At 39.1% G+C, this 16,107-nt stretch overlaps 1 pseudogene; it reads left to right on the plus strand.

The window, feature by feature from the left end:
• The first annotated feature begins 7,070 nt into the window (after nt 1–7,070).
• On the plus strand, nt 7,071–15,637 carry LOC139761089 (pancreatic triacylglycerol lipase-like; annotated as a pseudogene).
• The last annotated feature ends 470 nt before the right edge of the window (nt 15,638–16,107 follow it).

Consider the following 16,107-nt stretch of genomic DNA (forward strand, 5'->3'; position numbering starts at 1 on the left):
GAGATAATGTTCTCGACTTCCACACATTCTTCAAGGACCCCAGAATTTTCGCCCCCTCCCCCACCCTATGATCCACTTCCGCTTCCATGGTTCCATCCGCTGCCAGATCCACTCCCAGATATCTAAAACACTTTACTTCCTCCAGTTTTTCTCCATTCAAACTTACCTCCGAATTGACGACCCTCAACCCTACTGTACCTAATAACCTTGCTCTTATTCACATTTACTCTTAACTTTCTTCTTTCACACACTTTACCAAACTTAGTCACCATATATTTTTAGTTACCCCAGTTTTTATGAGAGTCCTGGTGTTACCCACGACCTTTCAAAAGGCTACTGCAGCCCAAGTCAGCTATTTCCAGTTGCAGGGAAATGACGCCTTTGGAGTAAGAAGTTCTTTGACGAGACCCACTCTAAGTTATTCAGCCTTGCCAAAGGTGACTTCACTGGCAGTGTAATCTCTTGCAGACAGAGTCCAGTAATGTCACAAATATATATATATATATATATATATATATATATATATATGAATGTATATGTGTGTGTGTGCTTATCTATGTATGTATTGATTTTTATTCATTATTACCCCAGGATCTCTGTAAAGGCTCCTGCATCCCAGGGCTTTGCTTCTTCCATTAGCTGGGAAATGTAGACTCCTTTAGAATGAGAAGTTCTTTGATGTAAATGTACTCCCAATGATACAGCCTCATCAAAGGTGACTTTTCAGTCAGTGTAACCTCATGAAGGTGAAGTCCAGTAATACACACACACACACACACACACACACACACACACACACACACATGCACATTATAATAATAATAATAATGATATTAATGATAATAATAATGTTTATATATAGCACTATAATAGGTGTGACTGAACATTTCTAGGAGCTGCACCCAATGTGTTGATGCTAGAAACTGGACAGGATTGTTGTAGGCAGGTGGTATGAATGACATGGTGTGCTGATGTTAATGTCAGCCAGACCTTCACAGATTAGGTGGCCTTCCTCACCCAGAGCTGCTTTATAGGGAGGATTTGTAGATTGCTTGTTATTGTTGTCATTTATATATATTTTTACCTTAAGATGATTAGATACCACTTTCTTGCAAAGGATGTGTTCATCCTTAGTGATACGACATACCTACCCACTTATATACAGGTTTATTGATTTGATTAGATCATCAATTTTTTCAGATGTTTGAAAGGCGTGTAACCTCTCTTTTTTGTGACTTGTAACTTTACTCATATCACAACATGTTAGGAAATTGCTCTTACAATGTACTTGCCAGTATGATTTAGATTGTCAGTTCCTGACCACCGACCCTCATAGGTGATGCTTTTTAAGTTTTCAACAAAAATGTAGAAATGGTGTGTGTACTAAATGAAGTGATACCATGCTTTTTAAACTGAATTTGTATGTTTTGAGATAGTATCAAAATCACATTGATCCTGATCCAAACAAAAGTGAGGAGTGGATTTTACTTTTTCATGTTAATCAATGAGTATTCATCATGTGTGTAAAAGACTTGGGGTTGCTCTGACAGATTGACAGCCACCTCATTTTACAAAATTATTAAGCAACAAAAAGTTGAGTTAATTACACACATACATACACATGTGTCATCACAGGCCAAATGGGTTCGAATCCTGGGCACGACAGTCAGTCCATAGTCTTCCCAGCTATTCATCCTTTCCTTGAGGTTTGTCAGTAAATGGGTGCCGGGCTTAGGTTGGGGTGTGTATTTGTGTGTGAATACCCACATACAAGTAAAGAATGTATACCATACAGTCACTGACAGTACAAGGTTAAGAGATGGAGCAACACTAATGTAAAACTCTCCACACACACACACACACACACACACACACACACACACAGGCCCCATGGTGTAGCAGTTAGTGTTACTGATTGTTACTCAGTACAGGCCTGCCCAGGAACAATCCTGCATGGGTTCAAATCCTGGATGAAGCAGTTGGTCACAGTCAATCCAGCTGTTCATCCTTTCCTTGGGGTTGGTCAGTAAATGAGCACCTGGCTTAGGCTGAGATGTATGTGTGTGCATACATGCATAGGAGGAAAGATATAGTATGTATATACAAGGTTAAGAGATGGACAGTGCAAGTGTGAAACTCTCCCTTTACCACACAAATGATAATCTTACACACACACACACACACACACACACACACACACACACACACAGAAATAAAGGGGAGAAAGAATGAGGCAAAGAGAGATAATAATTCCTTAATAAAGAATGTTACCTGCCTTTTTTCATATCAGATCATTCACAGAGAATACTAGAAAGCAGTGTATTGAAAGTATAAAGAAGTTTTGAACCGTGTAAGCAGTTGGCGGTGTCAAAAGAGTTTCTAAGGATATTTCTGATATTATCTGCACAGAACTACTGCCTAGAATAGGAATAAATATCATTGGATTCATTATCATCACTTTTCATGATCACTTCATTATTTCACTCTCCCCTCTCCCCCAACCCAGGCCAATAAGTGTTGTTAGAGATTTTACCTTGGTATTAGAACATTAATGGCCTTTCTCAGGAGGACTTCCAAGATCTATAGATTGACTCAGGACCCATTTCAGTGCATATTCTCTGTTTTAGCTCAAGATGTATGAAGAACCAGTCACCCACTAGTCTCATGTGAATGAGATGTGGGTTGAGAGTATGTGTCCTTTTCATGGAAAATGTATTTTTGCAAGCAGCTTTTTGTAAGTACTTTAGGTGATACCCCACAACTTTTCAATGATAGCTTTTGATGAGGGAGAGTTTTTTCAGTATGAGACTTGATGGTGCCCATCCCTTTATACTATCACTAGAGAAATATATCATTGAAATAATACATATTTTCATAGCCTCATAGATGTCTGCACACCCCTCAGTGTTAAGTTCAGGTTCAATTTTTCCCCGTAGACATTAATTAATTCATAAATTTATGTTACCTAGGATTAAGCCATTACTTCACCCAGGCACTTGGTCTAACACTAGCACTCATATTGTTATAAAGATGCACTTAGATCATCTCAAATAGTTAGTAAATCATCATCATGATACATTCACTAACTGCATATCCGTTTCATCTAACAATCATAAATGACTTGATATCTTATAGATAAGCAGTTTCATGTAAGTTACACATATACACTGTGAGTACCTGATTGCAGTGTACTGTTACAGTTCCATATTACATGATTCCTTCCCTTTATTGTGGAACATAGAAAAACACTGTCATCACAGGGTACTTATGTTGACATTTTACAATACCTCTTACTATTCTAGTTGAGGTATGATTGAAGTTGATTCTCGGTTTACATCAATTTAAATTAATGTTGTTTGTTTACCTCACAATGACAAATGTAATTGATCTCTTTTTAATTGTGCATGAGAATATTATATTATTCTTGTAACAGTTATCCAAAGTCATTTTGAATATGAAAGTCTTTAGGAAGGTACATTTAAAAATGCAGAGCATATTTTTTAGAATAAGCATTCACATATGATAATTCTGCAACTTCATTTTAGTGAGAGTAGAATTGTACATTAAACTTTCCAGCTTTGAAAATGTATGATTTACATTTAGGTTTGCATTAGGAGTAGAACAGTTTCATACATACACACAACTTCATCATAATTTTGAACAAACTTGCCACAAAATACTTGGTGAGGTTAACATGCACAACTGTAATCCTGTTGGATTCCATAAGGCTTTACTTTCCATTAGTTGATCTTGTTATTTATAAAAGACATTCATTTATCCATAAGATTATATGCTATTTATATTATGAAAGTATTTATTTCTTAAGAATACATAGGCACTGCTGCTTACTGTCGATGGTGTTATTTATTGCTGTATATTGTAAGAGAAGGTGGGCATATGTGATAACCATAAATATTGCAGTAAGTGAGCAGTTAATATAAGTTCTTAGTGCTGTAGTACTGTACATTGAAAAGTAGTGATTTTATGAAGTTTAAATCATGCTATAATGTATTTAAGTAAAGAAAATTTTTTAACTGGTACAACTGTGTGTAGCCGTGTGGTGATGGTGGTGGTCAGCCATAATGTAAGGCAAATTTGGAGTTGTGTAGGGACATCCTAGAATTGATGATGCACACACACACACACACACATATATATATATATATATATATATATATATATATATATATATATATATATATATATATATATATATATGTATGTATGTATGTATATGTATATATATATGTATATATAAAACAGATGTTAACAGACTCTACCTGCTTGAGGTTACAACTTGAGAGAAAAGTCATCTTTGGCGAGCATGTCATTGGGAATACAGTTTCGTCATAGAACTTTTCACTCCAAAGGAGTCTGCATTCCCCTGCTACTTGATGTAGTGCAGCCTTGCGCTGTAGGACTCTTTCATGGAATTGGTCCTGAGGCTCTTTATATATATATGAATATGTATATATATATATATATATGATTTTATACACACATTCAGTTTGAAATATATTTACCTAGGTTTATGGGAGGGAGGGAGGTGGGTGTGGGATTCATAGTTGTATTCTGTGAATTGATGCTTTGGGGTGTGCATCTAAGGAGCCCATGTTGGGTGGTGGAACATACCACATGGGACCATCAATACAAGGAGACACAGCAGCTGTGTTGGGTGAGGGGGCTGCATCCAGGGTGGTGGTGGCGAGGCATCAGTTGAACTGTGATAGCCAGGTAGTGACCACCCAGCAAAACAATAAACTACCCACATTATCATGTTTGTCTTATTTCCCTGTCGGTGTGTCCAGGACTTTTTGTTTTCCTTTAATAAAATTCAGTACTTTAGTTGAGGCATTACTGTTTTTGTGTCCCATCATTACTCATAGTGTGTATGGAACATTATGTCTTCACCCCTGCATCTTGATATGTCTGTAAACCATCTATGTTAGCACAACCACTCAAGAATGATATATGATTACACATTTCATTGGCTATAGGAGTCCCCCATGGGCATTATGAAATTATTGGATTTTGGGTTACTAATTACATTAGTTTACATGCCAATTAGGAAGAACGGATTGATATTGCTAATGGTATAATTCAAGAGTGCTGAATGATGGGAAGTTCAGTTGTATAACATGTATGTATTTGGCAAAGACAGATATGGCATAAAGATTTTTTTATTGCTTTATAGTCAGCTTATTGTGGGACCATAGGGCTTAATAGAAAGGATTCTAATAAGGATCTGCAGTTACAAAGGTTCTGTATTAACAGCACATATGTTTCAGGTTTATGTCAATTTATCTATCTTTCTCATTATTCACCTGCATGTTCTGTCTGATATCCCATTTGTTATGTCTAGCACATATATCTTGTAGAATTCAGTACTGTAGCCTCAGGTATACAAAATGGTGCCCAACAGTATAGATTTTTTTTACTACTATTGTAAGAGGCTCTTTCACAGTACAGTGGATGGATGAGAATGGAATGGGCCAGTGAAGAAAAAGTGTTGAGAGAATTTTAATCTTGTAGCTCTTTATTCCTACTTTTATGTGCACTTTATCTTTTTTGACAGTGTGATCAAACTGGAGGAATAGTAACAGTATCAGTGAGGTGGATTTTTGAGATTGCCAACTCTTACTGTATCATGATGTAACTTCTGTGGCATGAATTATTCCTGTCAAGGATCAGGTACGTTTGGAATCTGTATTTCACTGCAAATAGGGCATTGTGTATGTTATGAAGGAAGATCATGGAGGTAGTTTACTTGAGGACTTTAAAACCTCATACCAAATGTTATATTTGTGTTGGTCTTATTATAAAGCCATGTTTTGTGTAGATAACCCAAGGTCAGGTATATATTATGATTTTCTGATAGATGCATTAGATACCAGATCATCTATTAAGTGAAAGGGAAAACAAAGCATAGTTTATAACATTCAATTCATAATGTTCAGACTTGCAAAGTTTTTACAAATTCTTACAAAATGCACCTAAAGGAAAAGGAAAGAAAACTAATAGCAAAGGCCAATGCTGATTTTTCTTTTATGGCTCCAGTCATGGATAAAAAGTTTTCACCAAAGCACAGCTCTGAATAATATAAAAACAGAAAAGTGAGCTAAATGAGACAGGGAAATAAAGAAAAATATTTTATTTTTGGAGGAGTTGGAATACCCTGCCTTTTAAAAAAGGATCAGGTAGTAGCTGTTAAAAAAGAAATGAGGAGAACAGTTCCAATTCAATGTCAGACAGGAGGACACACTAAGATAGAGCACCTGCAAGCTCACTGCAACCTCCATCCATGACACCGCTGATGATCTTGGTCAAAGGAGCAATACAAGATGTCTGAGGAACACTTGCAAGACTCGTTGCGGCAGCTTTAATAGATTGTTTGCAATAATCTGTTTAGGTAATTCAGTTGTATTTTCATGGATATGGCAAAGTTTAGGTACTTCAGTTGTATTTTCATGGATATGACAAAGTTTAGGTATTTCAGTTGTATTTTCATGGATATGACAAAGTTTAGGTACTTCATTTGTATTTTCATGGATATGGCAAAGTGAAGTTGAAATGGAGTGTGTTCGACTTGTTTATAAAATCATCTAAGTTAAGTCTATTAAAAAGGGGTCCTTAAAACTCCAACCTGGGACCCCAGCAAACCGAATGCTATCTCGAACTTACATGATGACATGCCTAACAAGGATCGGATCAAAGGCTAAGTTATCATACTTGAGGATTGTTTTCTGCCAAATACTAATGAAGAATCCCTTCTCGAGAATTGTACAGCTGGATTACCGTCATGGTTGAGGATCTTACTGCCAGTTAGTTATGATTACCGCTCAGGGGGTTAAGCAAGAAAAAAAAAAAAGTTGCAATTTCTGTCTTGTGTATTGACTATGTTTATAAACAGGAAGACTACGACGAGAAAAGAAGAAAAAAAAAAAGACTTGCACTGTTTCTGTCTTGTGTATTGACTCATGTTTATAAATAGTTAGACTATGACGACGACAGCTATCGTTGCAGCCTGCAAGAAAAATGCTTTTATCTGAAGGAGGGTAAGTGTTTGCCGCTAGAGCAGCCAGATCATAGGATCGCACACCTCGAGACAGACGTCCGAGGGCGCTCGCTTTCACATCCTCCACACAGGAAAATATTTATCGTTAAAGCAAAAAAGAAAGTTGAGCTTTTTGGTACATATATCTCTTAGGGTGTACGGAGAGGAAAATAGACTGAGTTTGGTATACCTATCGCTGGGTGTACGAAGAGGAGAGAGAGTTCTGATTATTTTGGTTATCGAAGATGTTTAACATTTTCCTTTTGATTTTGGGAGCGACTCTGGTAGCTTCTGAAGGCGATAAGACCTTAAGAGGTAAGTGTAAATTGATTTCTTTGAGTGTATGTATCTTTAGCTGAAGACAAAGGCCTGTCGTATTCGACCACAAGGTTTCATTATAAGTAATTCAAACAGATGTTTTGGAACGATGTTTTGGCTTGGTAATAGCATAGAGAAACAAGCGTTTCACACATCATTTACTGGTATGGATACATTAATTCTTAATAAATCGGTTCAACGTATTTGCTTTGTAAAAGACAGATTTTTCTTCATCCACATGTAGCTTGTCTCAGACAATGGGAAATGGTGGACAGTAGACGGTCACAGAAAGATAAACTGAAACCTGAAGTTATGGAGATGAACATCAAAAATGAAGACTAGATGAAAAGTAGAAATCAGAAATAAGTTAGAACCATAGTTTAAATCTGTTTCCTTGTGTTGTCTGAAAATCGAGCTTAACTGCTGCCAATATAAGTATATCATTCAGAAATGTCTGGCAATGCACGAATCGTTAGGCATTAACTACCTTACTGTGGTTACAGGCGGCGGGTCGTACTCTGGTTAGGGTAGTAGAGGTTGTTCATACGAAAAAGTTTCCAGGTTTTTTCTCTAATTTTATCGACAGGAAGAAGAGGTATCCGTCTGTTATCCGACTTTCAGATACAAATGTCTGATAAACATAGATATATTGTGAGAGCCTGCTTGATATAGTGAAACGAACTTTTAACCTTGTCCACACTTAAACAAATGAAAGTAGACCACCTAAATAAGAATGCATTATCTCATTTACATCATCCAACTTGGCTTTCTAATTTTACAAACTTCTTGATGGAAGGATAGGTTGGCGTCGGTTGAGCTACGTTTCGTTATATAATAAAGTGGTCTTCCTCACGGGTAATAACTGAATAACTACCCTAAGACGACCCCTTTAATGTTTAACATCTTGTGTATGACGTTACGACCCTTGACCACAACGGCACAGCCTTTGACTTGAACTTTAAGGGTCAGTTCAAAGGCTATATACGCCATCATACCCAAGAGTCATAGCATGGTGCTTTAGGTTTAAGGTTTTTGGCTCAAATATTTTGCCTATTCTGCAAGCTGACACGTTTAATCGTAATGTAACTTTATGGAAGTATACCATTTGCATTTTGACATAGGCTATAATTATATAATGAATAAATAGTGGGCAAAATATCGCTCCGTCCTGAAAACCTAATTTTTTAGATACCAGCGTTTATTATAGCTTATGAAAGTTTTATCGCCTGAAGGAAAAAATTCTTTGCATGTAGTAATATGGGAAATGCACGTATGAGGCTGTCCATATGGTGTGTGTGACAAGAATGCGTATGACAACAGGAAGTGTAGCAAGAACTGTGTTGAGGCAGTGGAACTAAGACGCATTTTTAGGGTAAATTGAGCGTAAATTGGTATGAATGGAGTATATCAGAAGCAGAGATAAGATGAACAAGGATAATGTAGATATAACAGTTTGTAGGAAACTTAGACTTCGATTTTACGTATAAAATAACGCCATTGGCTGAAATAATGCTATTATTGTTGATATAAGGCAAACGGGAGCATGGTCGATAGAGTATTTATATATACAGATGTGTTGTGTGCACAGGTAGTGAGGAACGGTGCTACGGTGAGGTAGGATGCCTGGTGCTGGACGACAGCTGGTGGGATCCCCTCCTACGACCCGTCAACCTCTGGCCACAGGACCCGACGGTGGTCAACACCACCTTCTTCATGCACACCCCAGCACGGACAGATAAGGTCTTCTCTCGCACTCACTCAGGAGTTGATGGTCTCTCTTCACACACACACACTTACACTACGCCAGGCATAGAGGTTACCACAAACAGCAAATTTGCATACAGAACGTCGCTATTCCAACACTCGTATACCACCCGACCACAAGAATAGCCTCATCCTTAACTTTTGTGAACATCTTCGATAACCAGTATGTTATGTATGAACCTTTACCTACTCCTAGTGTATGTGTCCAGAGTAACTATTTATCTGTGGCACATTATGTGATGTATATATCTAATTTCTTTGTTTTCAACCTTTCGCTGCAATCATTTTGACTTACTGTAACTGACACTGATTATAATGATAATAATGATTATTATTATTATTATTATTATTATTATTATTATTACATAAGGCATATACACACTCACAGAGGAAACAGAAACAGTTCGAGAGAAACATTACAGAGTAAAAATATCTCCAGCTGAAGTTTTTACGATAGGCATATTGAAGAGGCTGGTGGTGATAACTTTGACAAACTTTAAGAACAGCGTTGATAACACCGAGATAATTTGTTAATTAAACTCTCTAGTTCCCTGGACCATTGGCATCCTTACCTCTGGAAGTTAAAGTATGATTAGACTTGGTATATCAGATAAACGGAGAGTAAAGATATAAGATAACAGTCTCTAGGCACTGTTGAAGAGATATGGACAGTAACTTTGGCATAGCATTTCCTTCGTCTACATCTTCCCAATCAGATTTCTTTGATCCGTGCGTAATTAAGCTCTATAACAAATTGACGCTTTAGTACAATGATATGAACGACGCCATGACCCTAGGGTGTGGTGGGAGTAATCTTTGGTCTTTAGCGTCAAAGATAACGACGTGTCGTGCCGTCGTGCTCTAGGGTCGTAAGGTCTCGCTCAAAAAGGTTAGTTCAATGGGTACTTCAGGTAGGTGAATATCTTCATGGATTAACGCAATGAATGCTTCCGGGTTCTTCTGAACACTTTAACCTGAAATTTCAAAGTGATGCAGTGAAGTATATTAAAGATTAATAATGTCGGTAACTTATGCAACATATTTGAAGACTTTATCTTCGTACATGTAGCATCAACAATTATGTGCGTACGACACCATTTCCTTTGTGTTATCAATCCTTATTTTGTTTTCCCTGTCTTGTTATCATTTCTACGAATACCTGCCTCCAGTCTAGTAAGCAAACAGTATTCGTGTTGACCCTGTAACCTGTGGTATTTCCTAACTTAACAGGAGACGAGCCGGATCGTCCGCCTTGACCCGTTCAGCAAGCAGTCGCTAACCTTGTCGCCGCTGGACGCCACCAAGCCAACCAAAGTCATCATCCATGGCTACCGGGAGGACGCCCAGGTTCCATGGGTCGTGGTAAGTCAAAAGGGAAATAGTTTTAGTGTTGTCTGCCTCCATTTTTTCACCGTATGATTATCATCAAAAAAGAGAATTGTATTAGATTTATGAATTATCCAAAGAGAATTGTATTAGGTTTATGAATTATCCCAAGTAAATAGAGAAATTCTGTGGTTCGTGCAATCAAGAGGTTACATTACCGTTAATTACACCTTTAGATTAACTAAGATGTGCTCGTGGATAAGAAACTTGGGGGTGCAGCGAGCTGCCCTCTCTGTGAGTGCTGTGGTAACAACATATCTTCCACAGGAGCTGACGGAGGCGCTGCAGCAGTACGGTGACTACAACATCATTGTCGTCAACTGGGAGGGCGGCTGCCAAGCCCTTTATACACAGGTAATCCGTTATAATACTTCATGCCTCCAAGCTGCCACGGGCAGTGGCCATATGCCTAAGGGAATGGTGGGTGGTGGGAGCCAACTGCTTTACTACCCTGTTTCCATCTGGGGAGATAAGGAATTTAGGCCATGGGTGCTATTCCCCGACAGATAATCTTCTTATGGACCAGTAGAGGAAGTGGTGGGTGGGGAGGAGTTCATTGCTATGTCTGTAGATTAGTCGTTAATACATACAGGGCCTGAAAACTGAAATGTAAGGGAAATTTTGCACACTATTAGAAGTTAGGTGAGGTTTTCATAGGTTTCCGTTAATTTCTACTTAATGTTACTTCAGCCTCATTTATTTTCCATGTACATAACCCTTACCACAATTACCGTATCATCGTAGAATGAAAGTTATCCCAATCTCGCTGGGTTAGCCTTATTCTTTTTCATTAACTGTAGATTACCACTGCGGCTCCCCTAGCTGGTATATTAACAAATTACATTTTGTCACGAACCCCCGCTCATAGCAACAGGCTAGTGCAGAGAAACACAAGGGTAGTTTAGCAGATCACGCAACAATTAGGATTGTGTATGAGATGTATAGCGGATAGGCTGTTACTTAAGTACGACAGTTCGAGCCTCAGGCACTTAAGGCATTACGTGACCTTTAGGCTGAACTAAAAGGTCAGGGGTAAATATCATACCTAAATGATCATACCGACTACAGATTTCAGGAGGACAGACTATCACCCTCTTGAGAACGACATAACGACCCTTGGGTACGACTTTACGACCCAAGGGTGTGATGAAGGTCAGGTCAAAGACAAAAACCATACTTAAAGATGATGCTCAATTACCATAATTTTGTACACAACTGTTCGAAGTTATCGCCCTTTCTACAGGCGGTGGCGAATGCTAGGTTGGTTGGTCTTCAAACCGCGTACCTCCTCAACAACATAGGTGGCCACTTTCAACCTTTCGCCCAGCTCCGTGCACATCATTGGCTACGCCCTCGGGGCCCATGTTGCTGGTGAGTCTAAATCTACCTGCAAGTCTGCTTCTTGCCAATTACATGACATCCTTAGGACTGTAATATCGTGTGTACTGTGAAGCTTATTAATCAGCTTAATACGAACGTGCATTGGATGTCTATTAGTATGTAGATGATATATCAATATAAACACACCGAGGACAAATTTACGACTGGGTGTACCGGCCTAGTCTCTGGGGTCAGGTATATTTGCGTGTGTGGACGTGTATGTATATACATGTGTATGTGGGTGGGTTGGGCCATTCTTTCGTCTGTTTCATTGCGCTACCTCGCTAACGCGGGAGACAGCGACAAAGTAAAATAAATTAATATAAATAAACCGGAAATTGAGGTATTCGCTCCTCCAAGAAGGTAGCTTTACGATCCCTGTCAAACCTGTGTTGCAGCGTACGTTGGAGAGCGGGTGGCTGGCGCGGGTCGCATCACGGGACTATCACCTTCGGCGTTGTACTTCGAAGGGTTGCCGCCCTTGGTGCGCCTGGACGAGAATGACGCCTCGTTTGTTGATGTCGTCCATACCAATACTGACGGTTGGTTTATTTATTTTCCCGCCATTTTGAAGAAAGAAGGTGGTTGTGTGTGAATTATTATGTAAGACTAGTTTCCCCTTAGGTTCTGTGATATTTCCATATTGAGTTAGCGTCACAGTGACGTTTAGAATTAAGACATGTAGATGACACACTGACATATATTCCCGATCATATTAAGATATTAAAAAAATGTGGACGAATTCAGTGATATAGAGTTCATACGAAATATTCCAACCCCTCTTAAAAAACTGCTGAGCGAAACAAGGTGATGTTTATCCACTGAATTTGAATATCAGCCATGATTCACAATGTCTCGTGTTTTACCAAGCACGACCCATTGTATCCCCACAGGCCATGGCTACTCGCAGGGATGTGGCACCGTTGATTTCTACCCCAACGGTGGCGGTCAGCAGCCCGGGTGCACAAGACGCGCTACAGAAAACGAAGAATCTTCGACGGGAAACACCAGTGGTATGAAAATCCTCGAGAAATGCAGCAGACTGCGTGCGGTGGACTTATTCTTGGCTTCCCTTACATGTCCCGACTGCTTTCTCGGACACCAGTGCTCCGATGAATACTTATATGCCAACGTGAGAAGAAAAAGGAGTTGAATATAGTAACCTAGACTAAAATCTAATGTCATAATTGAACAGTTCTGCAGGTAGAATTAAAGATCTATGTCTTACGTGTGACCCTGAGGCAGTAATTCTTGATCCTTCAGGGTATGTGTATCTCGTGCGGGGAGCCCAACACACAGTGTGGGTACCTGGGCATGAGGGCTGAGGAGTTCCTGAGCCAAGGAAAGGATCGCGTTCCGCTCCACCTGATCACTTCGGGCGATCCTCCCTACTCAGGTAACCACTCCCTCTGCCACTAGTAAAACTAACGTAGCTCTTAAGAAATACCTATTCAATAAAGATGACAGGAAGACTCATATCAGCTATATTTTTAGAACTTTATGTCATCAGTGTATTAGTGTGATTTATAGTTATTCCAATAATTTGATAATATGATTTTGTAAGTTGAAATGGGATAATTGTAATTTTTTTTTTATTTCCTTCAGTTACACCGTACCTCGTCTGGTTCAACTTTGCCCACCCTCAAGTGGCTGAGGATGCGGTCGAGGGTTACCTGTACCTCACACTTAAGGGCCAGAACTCCTCCCTCACCACCAACATCCCAGGGTGAGCCTCAATGATTCTTGGTCGTTTTGTGGTATATTTTCTCAATATAGATGTGTTCATTACCCAACAGTATAGACATGGTACGATGATACCAGGTTTGTACACGATGATAGATCGTGGACTTAGAAAGTTTTTAAAAGGAAAAGGGAGGGTTGTGAGAAGTGTTAGAAGGAAAATTAGGGTTTTAAAGGCTTTGGGGTAACTAGATTAAGTTCCCCACCCCTACTACTACTACTACTACTACTACTACTACTACTACTACTACTACTACATCATCACTGGGAAAATTTTGTCCATATCAGAGAGCTTGTAAGACAAGATGTAGCGAATCAAACAAAAAAGAAAATGCAGGCATGCAGCTTTGAGTTGTCTGTGTGAATGAAATGGATTACTTGTTTAAGAAAGGAATTAAGTAATGGAATCTATATCGTACTGTAGGGAGCGGATCCTGCTAAACCATGGACAGTCCCGAGGCTGGGTCCTGGTGATGGAGGAGGACCTAGGTGCCGTGCAGGAGGTGCTGGTGAGGTGGGAGTTCGATCCTAGCCTCTTCAGCCCGTGTCATCACCGGAAGTGCAACACAAACCTTTACATCCATACCCTCAAGGTCTCCCCCATCAATTACCTCCCAGAAAGGTACAAAATGTTCACTGGTTTGATTAATTAACTCGTTATCCTCGAATTCTTGTTAATTACTGGTAAGTTTTCGGTCTTAACCTACACGCACTACAGTGACTAAGTTTATTCTACATCGCTTTAGCTTTTCTCAATATATTTTCTCACCGCCCATTTTATATGACAACACTGCGGTCTCATATATCACATAAACACAATTCCTCCTCTCTGTTTCTCTCTAGGTTTCCCATAAGCCTTGCTGGTGCTACTATATTCATCCTCTCCAAGGATATTTTTATATATTCTTGAACCTGAAAATCACCTTTCTTGCATCTGTTATTACCATATCTTTACACCAAACGATATTCATACAGTTGAGTTGACTGTTTAATTGAAACATCTATTTCAGCTTATTACCTTTGTGTACCATTTGTCAGTTCTGAAAAGTATTGTGAATTTCCGTAGGAATTCCAGTATTGTTCACCATGTTAGAAATGTAGAGGATATGTCTCTTTAGAATTAGCAGCTAACTCACTCTCTAGATAATTGATATTTATTACTGTCTAAACTTCTTTTAGAGAATTTATTCTTTGCATTTACCTTCATAGATAGGAAACTAGACTAATTTATAGCACTAGACTAAGTTATGAGGACTACGTTACGACACTTGAGGACAACAGTACAGACCCCTGGGTATGATGGTCGGAGCTTTGACCATTTCCTTTTGGGACATGTCAGAGACTTTACCATCATACCCATAGGATAGTACCTTCGTAGTCGAGGGTCGTACCGTGGACCTCAAGCATCGTAGCGCCATGATCAAGGTGTTAAATGTTTATTTATACACCCAGTAAACGGAAGGCCAACACCAGGCTCCTGTGTGGTGGGCTGCAAAACACCATGGTGCCCTCGGGCGGCGTAGCCAATCTCGTAGCCATGGAAATATGTCAGGAATGGTCCCTGTAGCCACGCCCCGGCATAGCTCGCTCCCGGAGTCGCATCGTCGAAGTGTGAAGTAGGCTATGGAAGCCCTCCTTCAACTTGTAACCCTTGTCTATAACCACCTACAGTTCCCAATAAACTCACCTATTACATTTCGTAAACAGGAGGCCCAGAAGACTATATTGTCTATTTATTTCATATGATTTTAAGAGCTGGAGGTTTATTTCTGAAGTCAGTTCTTTGATAACGTCTGCAACGGCCATTAAACTTAAGGTAGTAATGCAGTGCCGGTCATTTACAGTTAAATGATACAGAAAAGGAAATTATCTATAGGAGTTTCAGGTCAAGTGATGCTGAACACCGTATGTTATTGGACATTTGAGAGATGCCCTTGGAACCTAGACATCGCTGCTGAAGAAATACGACGAGGAAATAAACATTGGAAAACCATATTCTGATGCATGTTTATATTACCTCCACTACATACATGCCTGTCCCAACCTTGTTCTATTCTCTGGACACTTGTAGACATGAAGAATCCTAGGCTACCTATACCTGGCAAGATTTTACTGAGTTCTACAGTGTCCTGCAAAGTTACCGTTTCTATATACGTTTAAAACAACTGTTAGATGACTTACAGACGAAAGAATCTAAATGTACAATTCGTATTTGTACTCGGTCCAATTAGATATGTAGTCTATACATTTGTAAAGTCATTCAACTTTTCTGCACAGACTAAAAGCTTACGTCATCTGGTCTTCCATTACTGTTTTTTAATGTTAGGCTTCCATATTTATCTGACAAAGCATCCCCTAGTTTCTGCTTGTATTTATCTACCAAAACTAACATTCAACTAAGCTTCCACTAGTAATTACCTAATTAGGCTTCCACCCTTGTGTATCTAATTGATTTGCACCGGCAA

The sequence above is a fragment of the Panulirus ornatus genome, chromosome 39 (assembly GCF_036320965.1).
Source record: "Panulirus ornatus isolate Po-2019 chromosome 39, ASM3632096v1, whole genome shotgun sequence".
Lineage (NCBI taxonomy): Eukaryota > Metazoa > Arthropoda > Malacostraca > Decapoda > Palinuridae > Panulirus > Panulirus ornatus.